The sequence below is a fragment of the Apium graveolens genome, chromosome 3 (assembly GCF_009905375.1).
Source record: "Apium graveolens cultivar Ventura chromosome 3, ASM990537v1, whole genome shotgun sequence".
NCBI classification, from domain to species: domain Eukaryota; kingdom Viridiplantae; phylum Streptophyta; class Magnoliopsida; order Apiales; family Apiaceae; genus Apium; species Apium graveolens.
In genome coordinates, this window is record NC_133649.1 from 51,820,350 (window position 1) to 51,842,325 (window position 21,976).

The window sequence follows — 21,976 nt, forward strand, 5'->3', positions numbered from 1 at the left end:
GTATGATACCCTACCAGTTGTTCAAGAATAGGAAGCCAACATTAAACTTTCTTCATGTCTTTGGCTATAAATGCTATATCTTAAGAAATTAAACTGATCAGCATGGAAAGTTTGATGCCAAAGCAGATGAAGGCATTTTTGTTGGATATACAGTTGGAAAAGCATACAGAGTCTACAATCTCAGCACCAACATTGTTATGGAATCTGTACATGTCGTGTTTGATGATAAAAAGATTGAAGGACTGCAAGATGAAGATTTCGATGAAAGCCTCAAATTTGATAATATTGAGATGACTTGTGATGATACTGATGATGAAAGTGATCAAGAAACAATATCTAAGGACAATGAAGAAAAATCTACAACTAATGAAGCATATAATTCAACATCCATTGAAAGACCAAGTGCATCATCCGTTGAAAGACAATCTGCATCATCCATCGAGAGGCAAAGATCAATATTCGTTGAGCCATCAATAGGAGTTGAAATCCAATACAGATCATAATCAGAAAGAACCCCAACTTTAAGTCAAAGATCCACAAACTCAGGGGGAGTTTCTTCTAATCAAAACTCAGTCACACGCCAAGACAACTATGAGGCATCTTCATCTAGAGCTAATCTACCACAACAGATAAAATGGACTAGAGATCACCCATTTGAGCTAATTATTGGTGATGCATCTTCAAGACTGCAAACAATGAAAGCAACTCAAGAATAATGTCTTTATAGCAGCTTTCTATCACAGGAAGAGCCTAAAAAGGTAGAAGAAGCTCTGTTGGATCCTGAATGGGTTTTAGATATGCAGGAAGAGCTAAACCAATTTGAAAGAAATAAAGTTTGGAAGCTGGTACTCAAGCCTAAAGGAAAGAATCCTATTGACACCAAATGGGTATTCAGAAACAAGATGGATGAAAATGGCATAGTAGTCAGGAACAAAGCTAGATTGGTTGATAAGGGATACTGTCAACAAGAAGGAATAGATTTTGATGAGACATTTGCTCCTGTTGCAAGACTTGAAGCCATCAGAATTTTTTTAGCCTATGCAGCCCATGCCAATTTCAAAGTCTATCAAATAGATATTAAAAGTGCATTTCTGAATGGAGATTTGGAGGAGAAAGTTTATGTCAGTCAGCCTCCTAGTTTTGAAGACCCCAACTTTCCAGAATATGTCTACTATCTTTTGAAATCACTTTATGGTCTGAAGCAAGCACCTAGAGCCTGGTATGACACTTTGTCAAAGTTTCTCTTAGAAAATCATTTCACAAGATGTACTGTTGATAAAAACTTATTCTATAGAAATGTTAATGGCTCTAGTACACTTGTTCAAATTTATGTAGATGATATTATATTTGGCTCTACAGATGAAAAAGTTTGTAAAAAGTTTGCCAAATTGATGCAAAGTAAATATGAAATGAGCATGATGAGAGAACTAACTTACTTTCTTGGTTTACAAGTTAAGCAAGTTAGTGATGGAATATTCATTAGTCAAACCAAATATATTTATGATCTTTTAAATAAGTTTGACTTAATGGATTGCACATCTGTAAAAACTCTCATGGCCACTGCAACTAAACTTGAGGTAAACACTATTGAAAAGTCTGTGGATATCTCAAGCTATAGAGGCATGGTTGGCTCACTTTTATATTTAACAGCAAGTAGGCTAGATATAATGTTTGCTACTTATCTTTGTGCTAGATTTCAGGCTGATCCTACAGAATCTCATTTAGTAGCTATTAAGAGAATTTTCAGATATCTCAAAGGAACACCAAAACTTGGCATTTGGTATCCTAGAGATTCTGGTTTTGATCTAACAGGTTATTCAGAGGCAGATTATGCAGGTTGTAAAATTGATAAAAAAAGTACTCTAGGAACCTGTCAATTTCTAGGAAATAAGCTAGTATCCTGGTTCAGTAAAAAGCAAAATTCAGTCTCCACTTCTACAGCTAAGGCTGAATATATTGCTGATGAATATATTGTTGCTGGTAGCTGCTGTGCACAGATTTTATGGATGAAAAATCAACTGTTGGACTATGGTCTACAGGTGAATTAGATTCCTATTTTCTTTGATAACACAAGTGCCATTGCAATTACTGAAAATCCAGTACATCATTCAAGGACCAAGCACATTGACATCAAGTACCACTTCATTAGAGAGCATGTCATGAATGGTACTATGGAACTTTATTTTGTTCCAAATGAAAAGCAACTTGCAGACATCTTCACCAAGCCACTTGATGAATCCACCTTTACTAGGTTGGTAAGTGAGTTAGGTATGCTTAATTACTCTTAATTTGTTTTGATGTCTAAGCATTTTGAAATACAGCCATAATAAAATTTGATGTTTCTTGTCAAAGATGAAATTTTGGCTAAGTCAGAATTTACATCTCGATGGATGTTCATTATCTGTTGAAAATGAATATCCGTTGTATTCTATCATCCGTTGAAATATCAAATAATATTCTGGGTACTTTTAATCCTTATCCGTCGAATTGCTCTCAATCTTAGCCGTTAATTCTAGATATCCGTCAAATTTACTTACAGCTTGTAAGTATACTTCGATGGATAATCATTAGAATTTTGACAGTTTTCTTTATTTTTAAACGGCTATTTTGGGGTAATTTGATTGGCTACTTTATTATTACTTTTACTTTTTAACCGTTTATTTTTTAGAAAGTATAAAAGCCAATTTTATTTTCATTTTTACTTTTATCTTTCTCAAGCTATCTATAATCTCTCTTCGTCTCCAAAGCAAAAACCCCCTTTTCTGCAACCACTTTCAATCACAGTAATGGACTCATAGTCAAAATCATGTCCCAAACTAGGTATGTATATGAAAAGAACAACTTCATAGCTCTGGTAAACAAGGAGATTCCTGAATCTGAAGACTATCACAAATTATGGACTTCATTTGAAGCTGTAAATTGAATTATGCTATGCTTGAGTCCCCTGTCATCTACTGTGAGGTTGTTGAGGATATTTGGACTACTGATGTGTTCAACTCCAAAGATAAAACCATTACCTTCTCTCTCAAAGGTAAGGAACACTGCATAAATGTTGATGGTCTTGAAAAATGCTTTAAATTTCCTGAAAATAACACTCTTACTCCGCACACAGACACTGATGTGAGTAACATGCTTATTTCTATAGGTTATGCTCTTACTGCCACCAAGTAAGGTGAGGTAAGAAGACTAGGCTTTAGAAAAGAATGGAGCTTTCTATGTGACTCTTTTATTAAAGTCTTTTCTGGCAAAGTTAGCAATTTTGATGTTATCACTTATTCACTTGTTAACATGCTCTATATGCTTTTAAGTTATAAGTATTTTAATTTCAATACTTATGTAATGTATGAATTGGGGAGTAAATTAAGAGATATTAAAAAGAGGTCTAAGAGCATCTATTATGCTAGATTCTTTATGATGATAGCTAACTTTGTTTATGAGGACTCTCAATTGTGAACCCAACAAACAAGTTGGATTGTTGGGTCCAAGAGAGAAGAGTTATTGATGATCTTAACAGGGCTAATCACCATAGGGAGTTCCCCTCATCTACATGCCAATTATGGAGCAGCCTCAGGTAAGTGAGGTAAACACTTTTATCCCTGCTACTTCTCTACCCTTATTTTCTTTGCAAACAACCGTGGCTATGGCATCTGTGACAGTGACCAAACAAGTGCCTACCCAAGCCACAAAATCAATAATTTCCAAATTCAAGTCAAAGAAAACCCACTCTAGTTTCTCTCAAAAGATAATAGTTTTAAAATCTACTAAAAACCAAGAGGGGAGTGTGAAGGGCAGTGAGCCTGGTGAGGGACATGGTGAAAATCAAAGAAACCCTAAGGATAAGGAGGAAGAGGTGTGTGTAACCCAACCTAGCCACACTGTAGTTTCCCAACAAACTGTAGTGCTTAATAAGGATTCTAGCTCTTTACTAGTTTCATCCTCCCAAAAGGATGTCACTAATTAAACAAGCTCTCAACCAAGAGCGCAGGCCAAAAGGGTTAGGGACACAAACTCACCTCAAACTTACACAAGAAAGAAGAAATATAAAACACTTGGGGATACACAGGGTGCACACACTGTGCAAACTGCAGTCCAAGACTCAGTTATAGCACCTTCTCAAAGTCAGTTTGATGTGGCTCCTGGAAATGTGGAGTCACAACCAAAATCTCTAACAATCGAAGCACTTCACACACAAAACTCACCCAAAAATTCTTTGGATGTGGATATGATTCACACATCAATTCATGATTCTCCATCTTTAACTCTCATGGAGAAGCCAAAATCTCAAGCAGGTAAGTATCATCTTTTGGATGATTCGTTGCCTCACTTGCCATTTCTTTCTGACTCTACTGAGAAATCTTTATAAAATCTCAAATCAATCACCACAGATTCTACAGTACTTTCCACTCCAAACTCTGTCATTTCTACTATCTTGACGGATATTTTTCATCCGTTGACTGGTGATTGTATCTCGACGGATGTGCTTAACAACAGTCATCCATTGAAATTGTCAACTACTACCTCGACGGATGTTTCTCATCCGTTGACCGTCACTGAATCACTTGAAATCTCAACTATTGTTACAAGTGAAGATGATTTAGTAGTTGTACAATCACTCCTAAGATTGAGGGAAGGGAGTGAATAGTGTGAGAGGTTGAGTTGCTCTCAGGAAAAAGGAGAGGCAATGAGTGAACAACTGCGAGCTATTTCTTCTAGCTTGAAAACGTATGTGAGAGAAGTCCCACCTTAGAAGGTGAAGGTGAGGGTGTGAGGGTGGGAATCTAAAGGGAGCCCTTGATGCAAGAAAAGAGAGAAAATGATAGAAAGGCAGATACTGAAGAATGGGAGGAGCCCTTTGTTAGTGAGTTAAGGGATGTCAATGAGGCTGAAAAGAAGCAGCTATTTCAGCAAGAATATCAAGCTATCTTAGATTCTGTTTCTTATGAAGCTGAGGCATTTACTCACCATGTTCCAGCTTATCAAACTTTGGCTGAACAGGATAATGAGGCTGCTGAGAGAATTCTCAACTTGGTGCACACAACAGCTTCAATGGTAAGGGCTAAGGATGCAATCAACTCACTTCCACCTACAGTTGGTGATGATTTTGAGTTAGGTTCTAGTGGAACATTTGGGGATGCTTCTAATGATGAAGAGGATTTATTAGAGATAGGGGGAGATGTAGGTCCTAACTCAATCATAAACACTCCAGCATGGATGTTTAGCAAAGACTGCAGTGGGCACCACTTCAAATCAACTATATTCCATATAATCCATCAAACTCAAATAGCTCTTCAAGCTACTACAGATGCCAACACCAAGAGTCTTCTTCAAGCACACTTTGAGTCTCTTCACTTGCACAAAATCCAATTTTTCAAGCAAAATCAAGATGTGCCTGAGATCAAGACAGAAATTGGACAAGTCAAGAAGGACATCAATGACATATTGGAATATCTTTTTCCTGAAACTACAATGAAAGATGTAAACAGACAACTCGGGAAAGATTCTGATCTCAGTAGCAAGGTTGATTCTTTGGACACAAGGCTGAAAGTCCTAGAAACTTCTATCACCAAAATCCAACTCCATCAAGCTCAACAGACACTGCTTCTTCAAAAATTGGTGGTTGCACAAACCTCAAACTCTGCTCAACTTGATGCTAATAAAAAGGGGGAGAAAGAGTCTATCATTCCAGTTAGTCAGGGGGAGTCAGTAAGTGAGGGGGAGAAAGTGCTCAACATTAATGTTAGCAAGGTAATAGTTCCAGCAATTACCTTCACAAAGCCACCAATGCTAGACAACATTGACTTAATCAAGATAGCAGCAGCTGAACTAGAGCAGACAGAAAAATAAAAGAAGTTTGATGACAAGATTGAAAAGAAGTTTGGTCCAATTGAGAAGCAAGACAAAGCTGTGAAATAATTCTCTCATTTCTCTCAATTGAGGCCAATTTCAGCCAATGAAATGAGCTCAGGGAATATGGAAATGGGTCAACCCTCAGCAATAAAATCTCCAAAGGCCAATGTGATTTTTCAGCCAAAGAGAAGTTATCCAAAGAATTCAGACAAAAATCCATTAGACCTAGTTTATGAAACCCCCAAACCTGATGAGAAGAAGCTGCTTGGAAGATCTATTACTTTCTTCAAGGATCCCAGAGACTCGGTCTTGAAGAAAAAAATTGCTAAAATCTACAGTAATGAAAAATTGATCTGTGTGGTGGCTGGACATCCACAGTTTGCAGAAGCTAAGAAAGAATAAAAGGTGAAGCTCAAACAACAACAAAAGTAAGCTGTTTTAGATGCCAAGAACCAAGCTAAGAAGCCTGCAACCACATAATCTATAATGCCTACTGTGACAGCTGAGACTCTGATTGAAGAAAAGAAAGAAGAACCAAAGCAGACAAAGAAACCAAGATACAAATGCATACCAAAGAGGAAGCTGGATTTTAATGAAAATAAGGAAGAATTCATGTCTACCCAATCTACTACTTCAAGTCAACCATCCATTCCCAAAATAGAGCAGGCTGATGTTAAACATCCACACATGCACATTTCTGGTTTGTGAGTTGGTTTGTGGCGCTTATTCGAACTATATTTTAAGTAATTGCATTCTTAGAGGCATTCGCTTGTTGGTTGGTTATGTTTATTCTGATGGGATCGATTGCATTATCATTTAGTTGCATTCATGTTAGTTGACGCCACAAAAACTTGTTAGGGCGAAAACACGCGCTAAAATTACACGCAAGTATACGCGTTCTCAAGTAGTATAAGATATAAATCAAATTCATACCTACAGAAACTCTTTTTAGTTAATTTAAGATTGTGCACATATGCAACAATGGTATGGATATCGCTCAATGCTAAGACAATAACAAGTTGAGATGTTTATAATTAAGATTAAACTAATATGCAATTAACTAAGAATAAAAGTGATTGAATTAACTATATGAGATAAACATGGGATTTTAACTTCATTGAATACTTCATTCAAAGTCATTGTTCTTAACCTTAGCGTGCAATGGTGATAACAACTAATCGGAAAACACGAAACTATTAAACGCCAACTTTTGTTGTGAGAATACCCTACTAATAGACATGCACAAAAGAGATAGAAGTTGAATAGTCACCAATTATGTTCAGACCTTATATGTCCATAGAATTTGACAACATAACGGTTTAATGCACAAGTTATCTATCGTGATTACATAGGGCAAGTAAGATGGTTAAAATTACCTACGAATCATGCATAACAATTATACATGAACCTATGCTAGCATGGCAAGTTCTAAACCTCTATATTCACTGTCACTTCAATAGAGATTAACACGCTATCTTATATGTTAGCTACGCACATAAGACGAATAAGCACAACCAATACTAGGATATCATACAATCACAAAACACTTAGGTTTCAAAATAATTAACTGTAGAAATCCATAAGTAAATGCGTTAGAACCCATGATAATGATTAGTTCATAACTGAACTCATCGTCACCATGGGTTTCAATGAAAGCATGGTAAATAACTAAGATAAACTAGGTCTGAAATAACTGAATAATAATAACAAAGTACGTTAGCAAGAGTATTAGGTTCAAATAACAAAGAAAACAAGCATCCAACGTTACAAGTTAAGCAAAGAATCACAAGTAAAAACTAGATCTTCTTCTTCATTGTATTGTGCTATTAGGTCTTCTTATTGCTCTCCCTGGTCTCCCTGTTATTAAAAACATCGAATTAGGGGTTTATATAGGCTCCAGGACGATCATTGGCTTCAAAATCTCAAAAACAAAGAAGAATCAGGATTTCAGCCAAAGAGACCCGCGCGGCCGCCTTACTCACGGCGTGCCTGCGCTGCACTTCTGTTCTTCCTGAGCGGCCGCCCCGCATGTGGCGTGGGCGCCCTGCTCTTCTGTTCCCTGGATTCTTTAGCTTTGTCTTCTTTTTACTGTAACTTTCGCTCCGCTCATCAGAATTCGATGAATAAGCAGTCCACGCGAAGCTATCGAAATTCTCTACAACTTGGGGTTGGATTTGGATTCTAATCCTGACCTCTTTTCAGCATATTTCCTTAAAAAGCTCAATTAATCATCCAACTAATGCCTGTAATGCACAAACACAAAAATATATCAAAAATACCAATAACTTGAGTCCAAAACATCAACTTAAGCCTGAAATAAAGCGTTACAAGTAGATATAAAATCCACTTATCACACCCCCAAACTTGAATCGATGAATCCAACTAAATGATAATGCAACCTATCCCCTTAGAATAACCATAACCAACCAACAAGTGAATGCCTCTAAGAATGCAATGACTTAAAACAAAGTTCGAATAAGCCCCACAAACCAACTCACAAACTAGAAATGTGTGTGTGTGGATGCTTAACAGATATACTCTCGAAACTAGATCAATAACCATAACTTATCTAATCATCAAAATAATCACAAGTTTATAAACAGAATAGACGTTAGACGCATAATGACTCACAACACCTCCTTCCTACTATAGTTATACAAGGATTCACGTTATTATTGAACACATAACAAAGATGTTTATTTGACCGTGCAATGAATAAGGTCCCAAAAGACTTATGAAATAATATCCATGTAGCAAGCGTTAGGTTAGTGGATCCCGGACTATAAAAACCTTAGGTCATAGGCACAAAGTCCCCTAGAACTTAATAACTCGAGTATTAAAGAGCTCACTCTTGATTAATTATGCATAAACACATTTTTTTTCTTTTTTCTTTCTTTTCTTCTTTCTTTTTTTTAACAATTTCTGAATGAGTGTGTTTCGCTTCATCTCATTCAACCCTAGACTACTCATAAATTATGAGTCGGCTACTAGCCGTTTGACACCTAGCCTTATTCACAACTAGTAATGAAATCCAAGTTTTTCTCTAGTTTAAAAATTAGTGCTCCTACATCATTACGAGAATAGCAAATATTCTAGATATAAACAAATGATTAAATCTCGACAAATAAACAAGTCTAATCATGATCTAGCTCAAACGCAACCTATAAGACTTGTGAAATTTTATTTTTTTGGTATGCAAATCAATTCATTAAGACTTAAACCCTATATTCAATATTACTACACTCAAATGAACATCAATTTATCAGACAGAAATAGCTCAACCTAAGGGATCATGTTATATGCGTGCAAATGCAACTATATGAACTTTCATAAAAACATAAACAAATATGTCCTATATGAACAATCATGCAAAAATATGAATGAAATACAACTAAACATGCAACATAAATCTATATGAGTCTATATGGACACACCTAACTAATCCTTAAATTATCACCCCCAAACTTAAAATTTTCAATATCCTCATTGAAGGTAATAATAAGGATTTCAGGCATACCTAGTTAGCGGGAGGATCCCCCTCCTCGGTTGGAGGATCAGGTGGCCAATCAACCTCGACACTAGTGTCTCGGACAACAATACCGAGAGCGTGTGTTAAATCTTCAGCAAAACGTCAGTGGATGTCATGCATGGCCTTAATCCGTCGAATCAACCTTTTATACTACGCATCACCAAGACCAAACCTATCAACTGCTTATGGTGCATGAGAAGGACCCTATGTAAGCACAGGAGGAACCGGTCGGACACCCTTTAGATTATCATAAATATATTCCAACCCCTTGTCAGGGAGTGCACCTAAAAATGTAAAACTCAAATAATCTGGCAGCGATTTGAGCCCAAGTATGGGAGCTTCTTCAATAGATGGTTGAAAACACTCCTCGGAATCTTTCAGCTCTGCTAACCCAAGAGAATCGAATGGCATATCCAACTTGCTCTTCCACGGAGGTGCATTCAAAACCTGCAGTTGCTCTGCTCCTTCTTTATCTTCAATAACGGATTCCCCTATCAAGGATCTCTCTAAGGTATCTGACTTTGGCACTTGCTCAAGCTCTGAATTCATGACAGAGTTGACCCACTCTACTTTAAAGCACTCCTCTTTATCTGTGGGTAATTTTATTTCCTTGAACACATTAAAAGTGACCTTCTGATCTTGAACCTTTATCGTAATCTCTCCTTTTTGCACATCGATCATAGTTCTTCCTGTAGCCAAGAATGGTCTTCCCAAGATGATGGGAATCTTCTTATCATCCTCAAAGTCTAGAATTAAAAAATCAGCATGGAAGATGAGTTTGTCCACCTTGACCAAGACATCCTCCACTATACCTCGTGGATAAGTGATGGTCCGATCGGCCAACTATAAGGACATGTTTGTCGGTTTTGGCTCAGACAAACCAAGTTTCTTGAAGACAGATAAGGGCATCAGATTGATGCTAGCTCCCAAATCATACAAGCATTTGTCGAATGAGAAGTTTCTAATTGTTCAAGGAATAGTGAAACTTCCGGGATCTTTAAGCTTTGGAGGCAACTTCTGTTGCAACACAACACTGCACTCCTCCGTTAGAGCAACGGTTTCCAACTCCTCAAGTTTCACCTTCCGTGAGAGAATACCTTTCATGAACTTCGCATAGCTCGACATCTGTTCTAGAGCTTCCGCAAAAGGTATGTTATGTGCAACTTCTTGAAAACCTCCAAAAACTTGGCAAACTGCTTGTCGAACTTATGCCTTTGAAGCCTTTTAGGAGGAGGAGGAGGATAGCCTTCTTTCTCCCATGTATTCTACTCAGGACGATTATTTGCAACAGCTTTCTTCTTTGGTTCCTCCTCGGCATCCTTCTGCACAACTTTTTTAGCTACAAACTCATTTTCTAGAATTAGCAAGGGTGCAAACGCACCTGCATTCTGGACAGAATTTTCAGACTCTTCGTCTTATTGAATTTGGGGGCTTGCGACCTTTCCAGACCTCAAGGTGATGGAGTTCACCTATTCTTTAACTTCCCATGGATTGGCTTCTGTATTACTAGGAAGCATTCCTGATGGTCGATTCAATAAGGCGTTAGCAATTTGCCCTACTTGGTTCTCCAGAGTCTTGATAGAAATAGCCTGGCTTTTGCATATAAGCCTCAACTCCTCCAATTCAGATTTTCATTCGAAGATTGACCTGCACCTTCATGAGTTTGTTGTTAAAGTTGGAGTAGTTGTCTTGGTGTAAATTGTTGCTGAAAATCAGGAGGATTGAATTGCTTGTTTCCAAACTGTTGGAACGGCTATTGTATCGCATTCTGATTATTGCTCCAGCTGAAGTTAGGATGATTCCAGTTGTTAGGATGGCACGTGGCATAAACTGGCTGCTGCATCCTCTGAAAGTTACACACAAACTGAGCTGATTCATAAGATATAGCACAATGCTTTGTCACATGCGCACCTGCACACAGCTCACAAACACAGGCTATCTGATTAACTCCATAGTTGGCCAGAGAATCGATTTTCATAGCTATCGTCTTTAGCTGAGCAGTGATAGCCGTAGCTGTATCCACTTCAAGAACTCCTGCTACCTTGCCCTGTGGCAATCTCTGGGTTAGATACTGATATTCATTAGCAGTCATCAGTTCAATTAGATCATAAGCTTCCTCATAGTTTTTTGCCCATAATGCTCAACCTGATGCTGCATCGAGCATGGGTCTTGATTGTGCTCCCAAACCGTTATAAAAGCAATTGATGACCATCCAATCAGGCATTCCATGATGAGGACACTTCCTAATCATCTCCTTATAGCACTCCCAAGCTTCACATAGAGATTCTCCCGATTGCTGCGCAAATTGAGTAAGAGCATTCCTGATTGCAGCTGTCTTCGCTATAGGGAAGAATTTAGTGAGAAACTTTTGAGCAAGATCTTCCCAAGTAGTAATTGAACCAGCTGGTAGAGAGTGTAACCAGCTCTTAGCCTTGTCCCTCAAAGAGAATGGGAACAGTCTCAGTTTCCCCGCATCCTCAGACACACCATTGAACCTGAAGGTGTCGCAGATCTCTATGAAATCCCTGATGTGTATATTTGGATATTCCGTTGGAGAACCCCTAAAATGGACTGAATTATGTACCCATTGAATCGTGCAAGACTTGATTTGAAAGGTATTAGCAGCAATGGCTGGTCTAACAATGCTAGACTGAATGTCATTGATTTTCAGTTGAGAATAATCGTGCAAATTTCAAACATGTTAAAAGTTGAACATGGAAAAATATTTTGTTCTACAAAATATTTTTAGTTTGCAGAACAAATGTTCACATTGTAGAACATACACGTTCTATTTGTTGAATATATTAAATTTGCAAGATTTTTGTAAAAATAATGTTAGGTATATGTTGTGTACTTGATGATAAGTTAAACAAAACACCTTAGTAGATTTAATTTAGTGATTTTGTAGCTTTCAATGGATGATCACTTTAACATCCGTTGAAAGGGTAGCTTATGTTTAAAAAAGTTTAGTAGCACATTTATGCATATTGTAATGCCTTAGAGAACTAGATGTTGTAGAATGTTTTAAGTCATGTTGACTACTAGATTGATATGCAAGATAGGTTGGCTAATTATAAATATTAGATGCCTTGTAATCTTGTATAAGTGAAATAGAGTTAACTGTTATAAAGATGCTCTCAACGGATGTTCCACAAGGTTTCAACGGATGATCAACTAGAGTTTCAACGGATGATCAATCAGACTCTCAACAGATGATCAACTAAAGTCTCAACGGATGATCCCACAAAATTTCAACGGATGATCAACTTGACAGTCACATGCGTTGATTGTATGCAAATAGAATGTGGCAGCCTATTTACAGGTTTTAGAGAACAAAGAAGCATTTCCATTTCCATGTTAAACTGAAGATATTCAAAGATATTAAACTGAAAACACATGCTAAAATTACACGCAAGTATACGCGTTCGCAAGTAGTATAAGATATAAATCATATTCTTACCCACCGAGACTTTTTCTTAGTTAATTTAAGAGTATGCACCTATGCAACAATGGTATGGCTATCGTTCAATGCTAAGACTATAACAAGTTGAGATGTTTATAACTAAGATTAAACTAACATGCAATTAACTAAGAATAAAAGTGATTGAATTAACTATATGAGACAAACATGGGATTCTAACTTCATTAAATAATTCATTTATAGTCATTGTTCTTAACCTTAGCATGCAATGGTGATGACAACTAATCAGATAACATGAAACTAGTAAACGCCAACTTTCGTTGTACGAATACCCTACTACCAGACATCCATAAAAGAGATAGAAGTTGAATAGTCACCAATTATATTGAGACCCTATATGTCTATAGAATTTGACAACATAACGGTTTAATGCACAAGTTATCTATCGTGATTACATTGGGCAAGTAAGATGGTTAAAATTACCTACGAATCATGCATAACAATAATACATGAACCTATGCTAGCATGGCAAGTTCTAAACCTCTATATTCACTGTCACTTCAATAGAGATTAATATGCTATCTTATATGTTAGCTACGCACATAAGATGAATAAGCACAACCAATACTAGGATATCATACAATCACCACACACTTAGGTATCAAAATAATTAACTATAGAAATCCATAAGTAAATCCGTTAGAACCCCATGATAATGATTAGTTCATAACCGAACTCATCATCACCATGGGTTCCAATGAAATCATGGTAAATAACTAAGATAAACTAGGTGTGAAATAACTGAATAATAATAACCAAGTACATTAACAAGAGTATTAGGTTCAAACAACAAAGAAAACAAGCATTCAACGTAACTTAAGCAAAGAATCATAAGTAAAAACAAGATCTTCTTCTCCTTCATTATATTATGCTATTAGGTCTTCTTATTGCTCTCCCTGGTCTCCTTGTTATTAAAAACATCGAATTAGGGATTTATATAGGCTTCAGGACGATCATGGTCTTCAAAAACTCAAAATCAGAGAAGAATCAGGAATTATGTCAAAGGGACCCACGCGGCCACCCTGCTCACGGCGCGCCTGTGCTGCACTTATGTTCTTCCTGAGCGTCCGCCCCATATGTGGTGCGGGCGCCCTGCTCTTCTGCTTCCTGGATTCTTCAGCCTTGTCTTCTTTTTACTGTAACTTTCATTTTGCTCATTAGAATTTGATGAATAAGCAGTCCACGCGAAGCTCTAGAAATTCTCTACAACTTAGGGAATGGCTTTGGCTTCCAATCCTGACCTCTTTTCAGCATATTTCCTTTAAAAGCTCAATTAATCATCCAACTAATGCATGTAATGCACAAACATAAAAATATATCAAAAATACCGATAACTTGAGTCCAAAACATCAACTTAAGCCTTTCTTCAAAAAAAAGCCTGTAATAAAGCGTTCCAAGTAGATATAAAATCCACTTATCATCTAAATTCAAGGTTTATTCTGACAGAAACTTCCATGGTGAATCCATAATTCCCAAGGATGAACCTATAGATTGGGAAAGTCTGCCACTCCCTGATCTAAACATTTTAATCCAAAAAAAACCAAGGAAAATAAAGAAAAGAGCAATCAAAAAGTCCAAGCCTGTCAAACTTCAATCCAAAGCATTAGCCAAACCCAAACCAACTGTCAACAAGGGAGATCAACTCGTCATTTGTGACATCAAGGAATTTTCAAACATAAATCTCTATCTGGATGAGCTAGAAGAAGTAAGGGCTATTAATGCTTACAAGCATCTTCCAGAGAGATTGGTCTTCAGGTATAAGGGTGGAAGAGAGTTGACTTGGCCTCTTCACAGAATTCTCAATGAAGGCTATTCTGCTCTAGTGAAAAATTTTTCCTGAATAAAGAAGAACTTTGGGTTCAACATTGTTGCCCAGAAGATGGTACTGAATAAAATTGAGGAGATAAGGAATAGCTGGAAAGGACCAAATGCACTCCCAAGAGTCTTAACAATTCTATACACAAGAAATAGAGTGTATTTGAGGCCTTACTGGTTGATATAGTTCAAGGATGAGAAATAAACCAAAAGATTCTTTAGATTAGAAGATCAGCTAAAAATTTCAAGCAATAAAACTCTCATGGAGATGCAAGAAACGTTGGATTAGAAAAATGAGGATGAATCTGAATTCTATAGACAACTTTAACACCATATTGAAGAAAACAATGTAAAGTTAGGAAAGAAGTTTAGGCAATCAAGGAAATAAGCTAAATTTTCTCAATCTAGAGGAGCACCTTGAAAATGGCTTGTGAGATTCTCTGTATACCTTCTTCTATATAATTTTCAATAAATTGTAGCATTTGTTATTTTATCTGCTAAAAATCAGTATGTATTCATAGGGTGTTTTGTTATCATCAAGTTTCTCTTAATTTATGCCTACAATTCCAGTAGACATAAATTGAGGGAGATTGTTAGGAATATGTTGTGTATTTGATGATAAGTTAAACAAAAAACCTTAGTAGATTTAATTTATTGATTTTGTAGCTTTCAACGGATGATCACTTTAACATCCGTTGAAAGGGTAGCTTATATTTTAATAAGTTTAGTAGCACATTTCTGCATATTGTAATGCCTTAGAGAACTAGATGTTGTAGAATGTTCTAAGTCATGTTGACTACTAGATTGATATGCAAGATAGGTTGGCTAATTGTAAATATTAGATGCCTTTATGTTAGGTCACACAACACTGTAGAAGGGGGTTGAATACAGTGTTTATACAATCAAATCGATTTGAACACAAGTATGTAACAAAGATCAAGTATATTCAATAAACTCTGTTATAATACGAACTATTGTTCTCTCTCAGTGATGAACAAATATCACTAAGAGCTGCTAGGTTATAATGAATAATGTTTCTCGATAATGATAACACATATAGTGTAAACCCTAAGCTGTGTTTATATAGTACACGGTTACAAGATATATTCTAATTGATATGGAATATAATTCTGTCTCCTAAAATATATCAATTAGATATCTTCTACAAGTCTTCTAGTCCTCTAACTCTTTCCATGCATATCTTCTATTGTTTTAGTCCAGATCTTCTCTTGTAAATCAGCCGCATTCCTTATCTGAAATCTTCCCGCACTTCAGTTCTGATATGTATCTTCTGACACCTTAAGTTCTGATATTAAGTTCTGACTTCAGTAAGTTCTGATTTCAGTAAGTCCTGATATGTCCTGTTGTTAAGTTCTGAAAACTAACACAAATCATATTACACATGACATCTCAAATATATCTAACAATCTCCCCCAACTTGTAAATTATGCAAAATATACAAGTTAATAGATTTGATGATGTCAAACACATATAAGTACAAATGCAATGAGAGTTTAAATAGACAATTAACTACAACTTACAGTCCTTGTAGCTTTTTTTAATCTCATTAAGTCAATCTGAATCCAAAGTGATTCTTGACAAAGTTTGATATCAGCTTTTCTTCTTTATTCCTCAGGACTTGAGCTATTATAGCTTTGACTTACTTCAATTCTTCACCCTGACTTCCAATCTGGTAGATTGCAGTCCTTAGTGCTGAGATATGGTTTCTTTCTAAACCATCATCTAGTCATATAATCCTTGGATGAGAAGAATCTTCATTATAGCACAGACATTTCTCTTTCAAAATCACTTCAAGTTTAGCAGAATCCTTCTTCATTGGAATTTCACTTCCATCATCTTCAACTATGTTAGGAATGAATTATGTAACCCTTGAACCAGAAATTCTTGCTTTATCTCTTTTGGTCTTCAATATGAAATTTGACCATCTCCTGGTAATATGAGACTTTATCTCTAAAAGATAATGAAAGAATTGAAGTTCTTTCAGAGATTTGTTCAGCACATCTGATTCTGACATCTGATATGTCCTTCCATCTTCAAGAAATAGAATCAGATTTTCTTTGACATTATGCTTGTTATGAGCATCCAGTACCACTTGAACAGAGATAACCTTATCAAGGTATTTCTGTGTAACATCTTCAAGAGGTCTGTCAGTTAACAAAAATGGATCTCTAGTAGCAACTTTAACTCCTGTCTTGATATTAGCTTCATCAGAACCTAGCCCTGCTCTGTCTCTTGGTTCTCTAGCATTTAACCCAATAATCATGAAATCAAATAGCAATTGGCTTTTCTTTGGATTTGATGGTCTGGCATTTTTCTATAGAAGTTTCTTTTTATCAGCTACTTTCATCTTGTCTAAATCAACTCTTGAGCTATGTCAGAGGTTGATGTCTTGATGACTTTATCAGAACTTGCTTTTTCTTCTGTAGTTTGCTATTCTTCACTCTGAATAACTTGAGCTCTGTCAGAGGTTGTCTTGGATTCTTCAGTAATCTTCCTTCTTTTCAGAGTTTGAACAGTTTCATCTTCAGCAAGAGTATCATCATGAACTTGAACCATTTTTCATACAGGTTTCATCAGGATTTGAGGAATCTTCATCTCCTGTGGCTTTGTTGGTTCATCAACTTTTCCTTTCCCTTTATCTTTGGGATCAATCTCAGTTTGTCATCTAGTCTTGGGCTTTGATGCCTCAGCATTTGATTTCTCCTTGATCACAATGCCTTTTTCCTTGGGCCTTGGAGGTTTCTTTGCAACAGAAGCTTTAGACTTTAGATTTATCTTCTCAGCTTTAAATCTAGCTTCTTCCTCCTTGAGATTTTCTAAATCCATTCTAGGATTATGTTTCAGAAATAATCTTCTAGCAATATCTTCATCAAGTGTCTGAATCTTGGGATCCTTGTAGTAGACAGTAGTCTCCTTTCCCTTAAGCTTCAGAGTTTGCAAAAACTTCTGAGAGTCTTTACTTCCTCCTTGAATCAGAACATCAGAACTTGATATCAGATTTTGATTATCAGCACTTGCTATCAGATTTTGAGTTTGAGCAGCTTCAGAACTTGACTTCTTTTGAGTAGAAGATTTGCTTGCATCTGAAATTAGTTTCCTAGAAGAAACCTTGTTGCTTTGCCCTTGACCTTGACCCTTGCCAGGGTTTCCCTAGTCATCTTCATTATTATCCCTTTTCTTCAGTATCGACTGGTTGGGAATTTGGACTTAACTACCTTCTCCCCCATTTTGGCATCATCAGGTAGTAGGAGAGAGAGAAGAAGTTCTACTGAAGATTGAATTTCATTCAATTAAGCTTGTTGAGAGGCTTGATTTTTGCAGGACCTCAGTAATTTGGGACAGTTGCTTTTCTTGTACCTTCTCAATAGCTTCAACTTTCTCAGAAATAGGTCTGATAAACCTCTTTTTATCAAGCTTGGTCTCCATATCCAGCTTTTCAGCTTTTTCCAGAAGTTTGTCAACCTTTTCATGAGTTGTAGAGTGTTGACCTTGAAGAGTCTTGACACTTAGAGCTGTGACTTTGAGTTGAGTCTTGAAATCAGAATTTGTCATCATCTCATCAGCTTTAGCAATATGCTCTGTCAGAACTTTAGAGCTTGGAATAAAATCAGTTTCATTCCACTTCTTGGTCCACTCCACTCCTCTATGAGTATCTTCCCAAGGAATAGGAGCATCCTGTTCAACAAACTTTTGGATTAATGCCTCCTTTTCAAGAATTGGAGCATTTACTGGAGCTGACTCTCCAGAACTTGCAGAAAATCCATCATCTTCTGACAACACAAGAGTGTGTGTAACAGAAGGAGAGTCTGTACCAGCTTCATCCAAATTCTGAGCATCAGAATTTATCTCCAGAATAGGAGTTGTTGGTATCTCAGCCTGTAAGATAGGAGAATTGACAGTAGATGGCTGAGCTGCTGTTGGAGCTTCCAAATAAAGAACAGTAGGAATATTCAGATTATGAATATCTATTTCAGAACTTGTGTCTTTTTCTTCAGCATTATCTGTATCTTTTATTGGAGAGATGGGAGGTGTGATCACTGTGTCAGGAACAATGTTTTTAGGTGTTGGAAGGGCTTCAATGATAATTGGTTCTTGTGAGATCAGAGATTCCTAATCCCCTTCCTCAGCTTCTTCAGATTGAGCCTGTGTAATCTTCACACCTACTCTCTTCTTCTTTAATCTTGATTTTCTTGAAGGAGGAGAGACATTATCTGTATCAGAGTTTGATAACCTTTTTCTTTTATGAGTACTAGAACCCTCAGCTTCAGACTTTTTCTGAGGGGTAACTACTTCAGCTTCTTTTTCTTTCTGAAAATTGACATTTTTAGCTTCAACAGGAACAGGTTCTGATGCATGACCCTATGCTTCTTCATCATCTGATTCATCCCTTATAATCATCCTTGTTCTCCTTGGTGGAGATTTAGGAACAGATTTTGCTCTTTTAGGCCTTGAGGTTGAAGGTCTGACGGTAGGTGCTGATGGTTGTTGTTGTGAGGATTGTGCTGGTTGGAAGTATGTTCTGATGGTAGGTTGAGTTGGTTGAGGTTGAGAAGTGATAGGTTGTGTAGGTGCTGATGGAGGTTGGGATGGTTGGACATCAGGATATATGGTAGTATAGGTGGTTGGGTCAGAGTTTACTAAGACCTGTTTGACTGATTGTGGAATTTGAAGAGGTCTTAGAACAGTTTTCTTATTATCAGTAGATAATAAGTCAGTAAAAGCTCTTTTAGCAAGTTTAAATGGCTGAATCAACTCACTGGCTAGTTGGGGCTTATCAGAGCTACAACAACTGTAAATAAGTTGACAAAATCTAGCAAAATATATAGTATTTCTATCTTTTGTCATCCTATCACCTATGAAACCTAGTACAACACTAGCATAATCAAAATGAGATTGAGTAATTAGAGCATACCCAATTTATTGACTAAGGATTGGAATTGCATCAAAGTTTGAACATTTGTTTGCAAAGGTTCTGGTGATGCAGTCAAAGAAGAAACTCCATTCCTTCCTTATGTATGGCCTCTACAATTGTCCCAGCTTGGACAATGATTTTTCATAACCCAGATTAGCCATCATTCGTTTTTAAGAGATGGCTCCTCAACTGTAATATCCGGGATATCGTGTGTAATTACTTTTATCAATAAATTATTTTTATGTAACTATTATATGAATTTTGGTAAATTATCTGCTGATTGATAATAATATTTAGATGCAAATATGTGATAAAATGTGAGTGTGTTAATTTTATTATATTCATAATAAAATATAGATAATTAAGGTATTTTATGGTAATTTTTGGAGTATTATATGATTTTATATTTATTTATGAATTTATTAATTATTTTCTGAATAATTACAAAATTATTTTATAAAGCCGAGAATCGTCCAACCTCAACCGTTTTTACGTTTTACAACCCGAAACTCTTCCGAAAACTCCTTCCTAACCTAATCTGGTAATTCCGGACATTTTTCGTATATTGACTTTTTATAATCCGGATTACAGTTTGACCCGTGCGCGTCCCGGCGCACAATTTTCGATACGATAATTGTTTTGATATATCAACAAAACCCGTATTCTCGAAAGACGGGATAAAATTACATTATTTTCGTATAAAGTGTTTTATAAAAGGCCTGGTTGGGATAATTATCCAATACGGGTATTAAATCGGATCGTTTTTGCAGTTACTTAGTGGCTAAGTAACTAATTTAACGATCCAAAATAATCCAACACAAACCAATATTCCATAAATATATATAGCCCTTTTATTATTTCATTTTACTTATAATAATCATAAACAATCAGTAACAAATAAGAAATACAGAGAAAACCCCTAAAAACGATACGTTCTTGAGAATCAAACGTACGATCAAAGGCGTTATCGAATTCTGATTCGGGCGTGCAGCATATCAAAACGAAGCTCTCGAAAAACTCTACCTTAATCCACCATCTGTTTTTACCCAGAAATCAAGTTATTTTTCTGATTTATTTATTTTATTTCGAATTAATTATAAATTAAAATATGAATTTTTGTTCTTGGTATTTTTGATATGATTTGATGGCATAATCGTGTAGATTATTTCTTTCTGGTCAATTTGGTATATTATATGTCAAAAATAGAGTCCAATATCATATAGAAATTGATGTTTGATTCTCTGGTTATTAAATTAGGGTTTTGAAGCTTTGAATGTTCTTAATCGAAATTTAGGAGTTTTTGATTCAAGGATTATTAGTTAAAATTGATTATACAAGGTTGTAGATCGTGAGAAGATGAGTTTACTGATGTGTATATGGAGAACAGGCGATGTCGGGAAGGCGGTGATCGGAAAACGGGTCGAAACGGCGGCGAAATTTTCAGGCAACGATTCCGGCCGTTTCGTTGATGTATTGAAAATTCTGGCTGCGTATATGAGTTCCTGGTAACGTAACGAACAATCCCTGTAAATTTGAAGCATCTCTAGGCCGGTTTGGTGTCGCCGGAAAAGCTCGGGGTCCCCGTTAATGGCGATCGCCGGCAACCGGCGACGGTGACGATAGGGACGGGGACGGTTAATTACGGAAACGTCCCTATAGTTTGCCTCGGTTTGCATGTTAGTCCCTGACATTTTAAAATCTTATAAAAATTAATAAAAACTACATTTCTGTTTATATTTATTTTCAGAAAATTGTTTTAATTATTTAAAAATCCCAAAAATTCATGATTCAATTTCTAAAAATTATTTTTAATTCTAAAATAAATCCTAATTATTTAATTAATTAATTTTAGTTGATAATTAATTATTTAATTATTCAATTAATTTAAATATTAATTGATAAATTAATTTAATTAGTTATTAAAAAATTTAATTGATTATTTAATTGGATTTAATTATTTAAAATTGATTTAAAAATTTTGAAAAATAGTTTCGAGTTTTAAAATATTATTAAATTATTTTCAAGGCCAGATAATTATTATAAAATTATATTAAAGTCAAATTCGGGTGTTCGAACCCTATTATTTAACTATAAAATGATTCGGAGTCCAATTTTAATTCCGAAAAATGTTCAAAAAATCGTATTAAAAACCTGGAAAATCATTTTGACCCTGAATCTTCTTTGATAAATTATTTGGATTGAATATCTTATGTGCTATGTGTCATATGTGACCTGATTGCTGTATAAAATAATTGTTTGTGCATTGTTTGACTATTTCTGCTGTAACTTTTAATCCGTACATCGGATTTGGGTGAAACGAAGGGTAGATAGAAGCTTGTATCAAATAGAATGAGTTAAAAAATAGTGTTGA

The 21,976-nt window shown here is 36.0% G+C and overlaps 1 non-coding gene across 1 annotated transcript; it reads left to right on the forward strand.

Annotated features, from left to right (window-relative positions):
* The first annotated feature begins 11,598 nt into the window (after nucleotides 1–11,598).
* On the forward strand, nucleotides 11,599–11,705 carry LOC141716307 (small nucleolar RNA R71). Its single transcript, XR_012573020.1, has one exon. It is a non-coding gene; the product is annotated as a small nucleolar RNA R71 (small nucleolar RNA).
* Nucleotides 11,706–21,976: the final 10,271 nt, after the last annotated feature.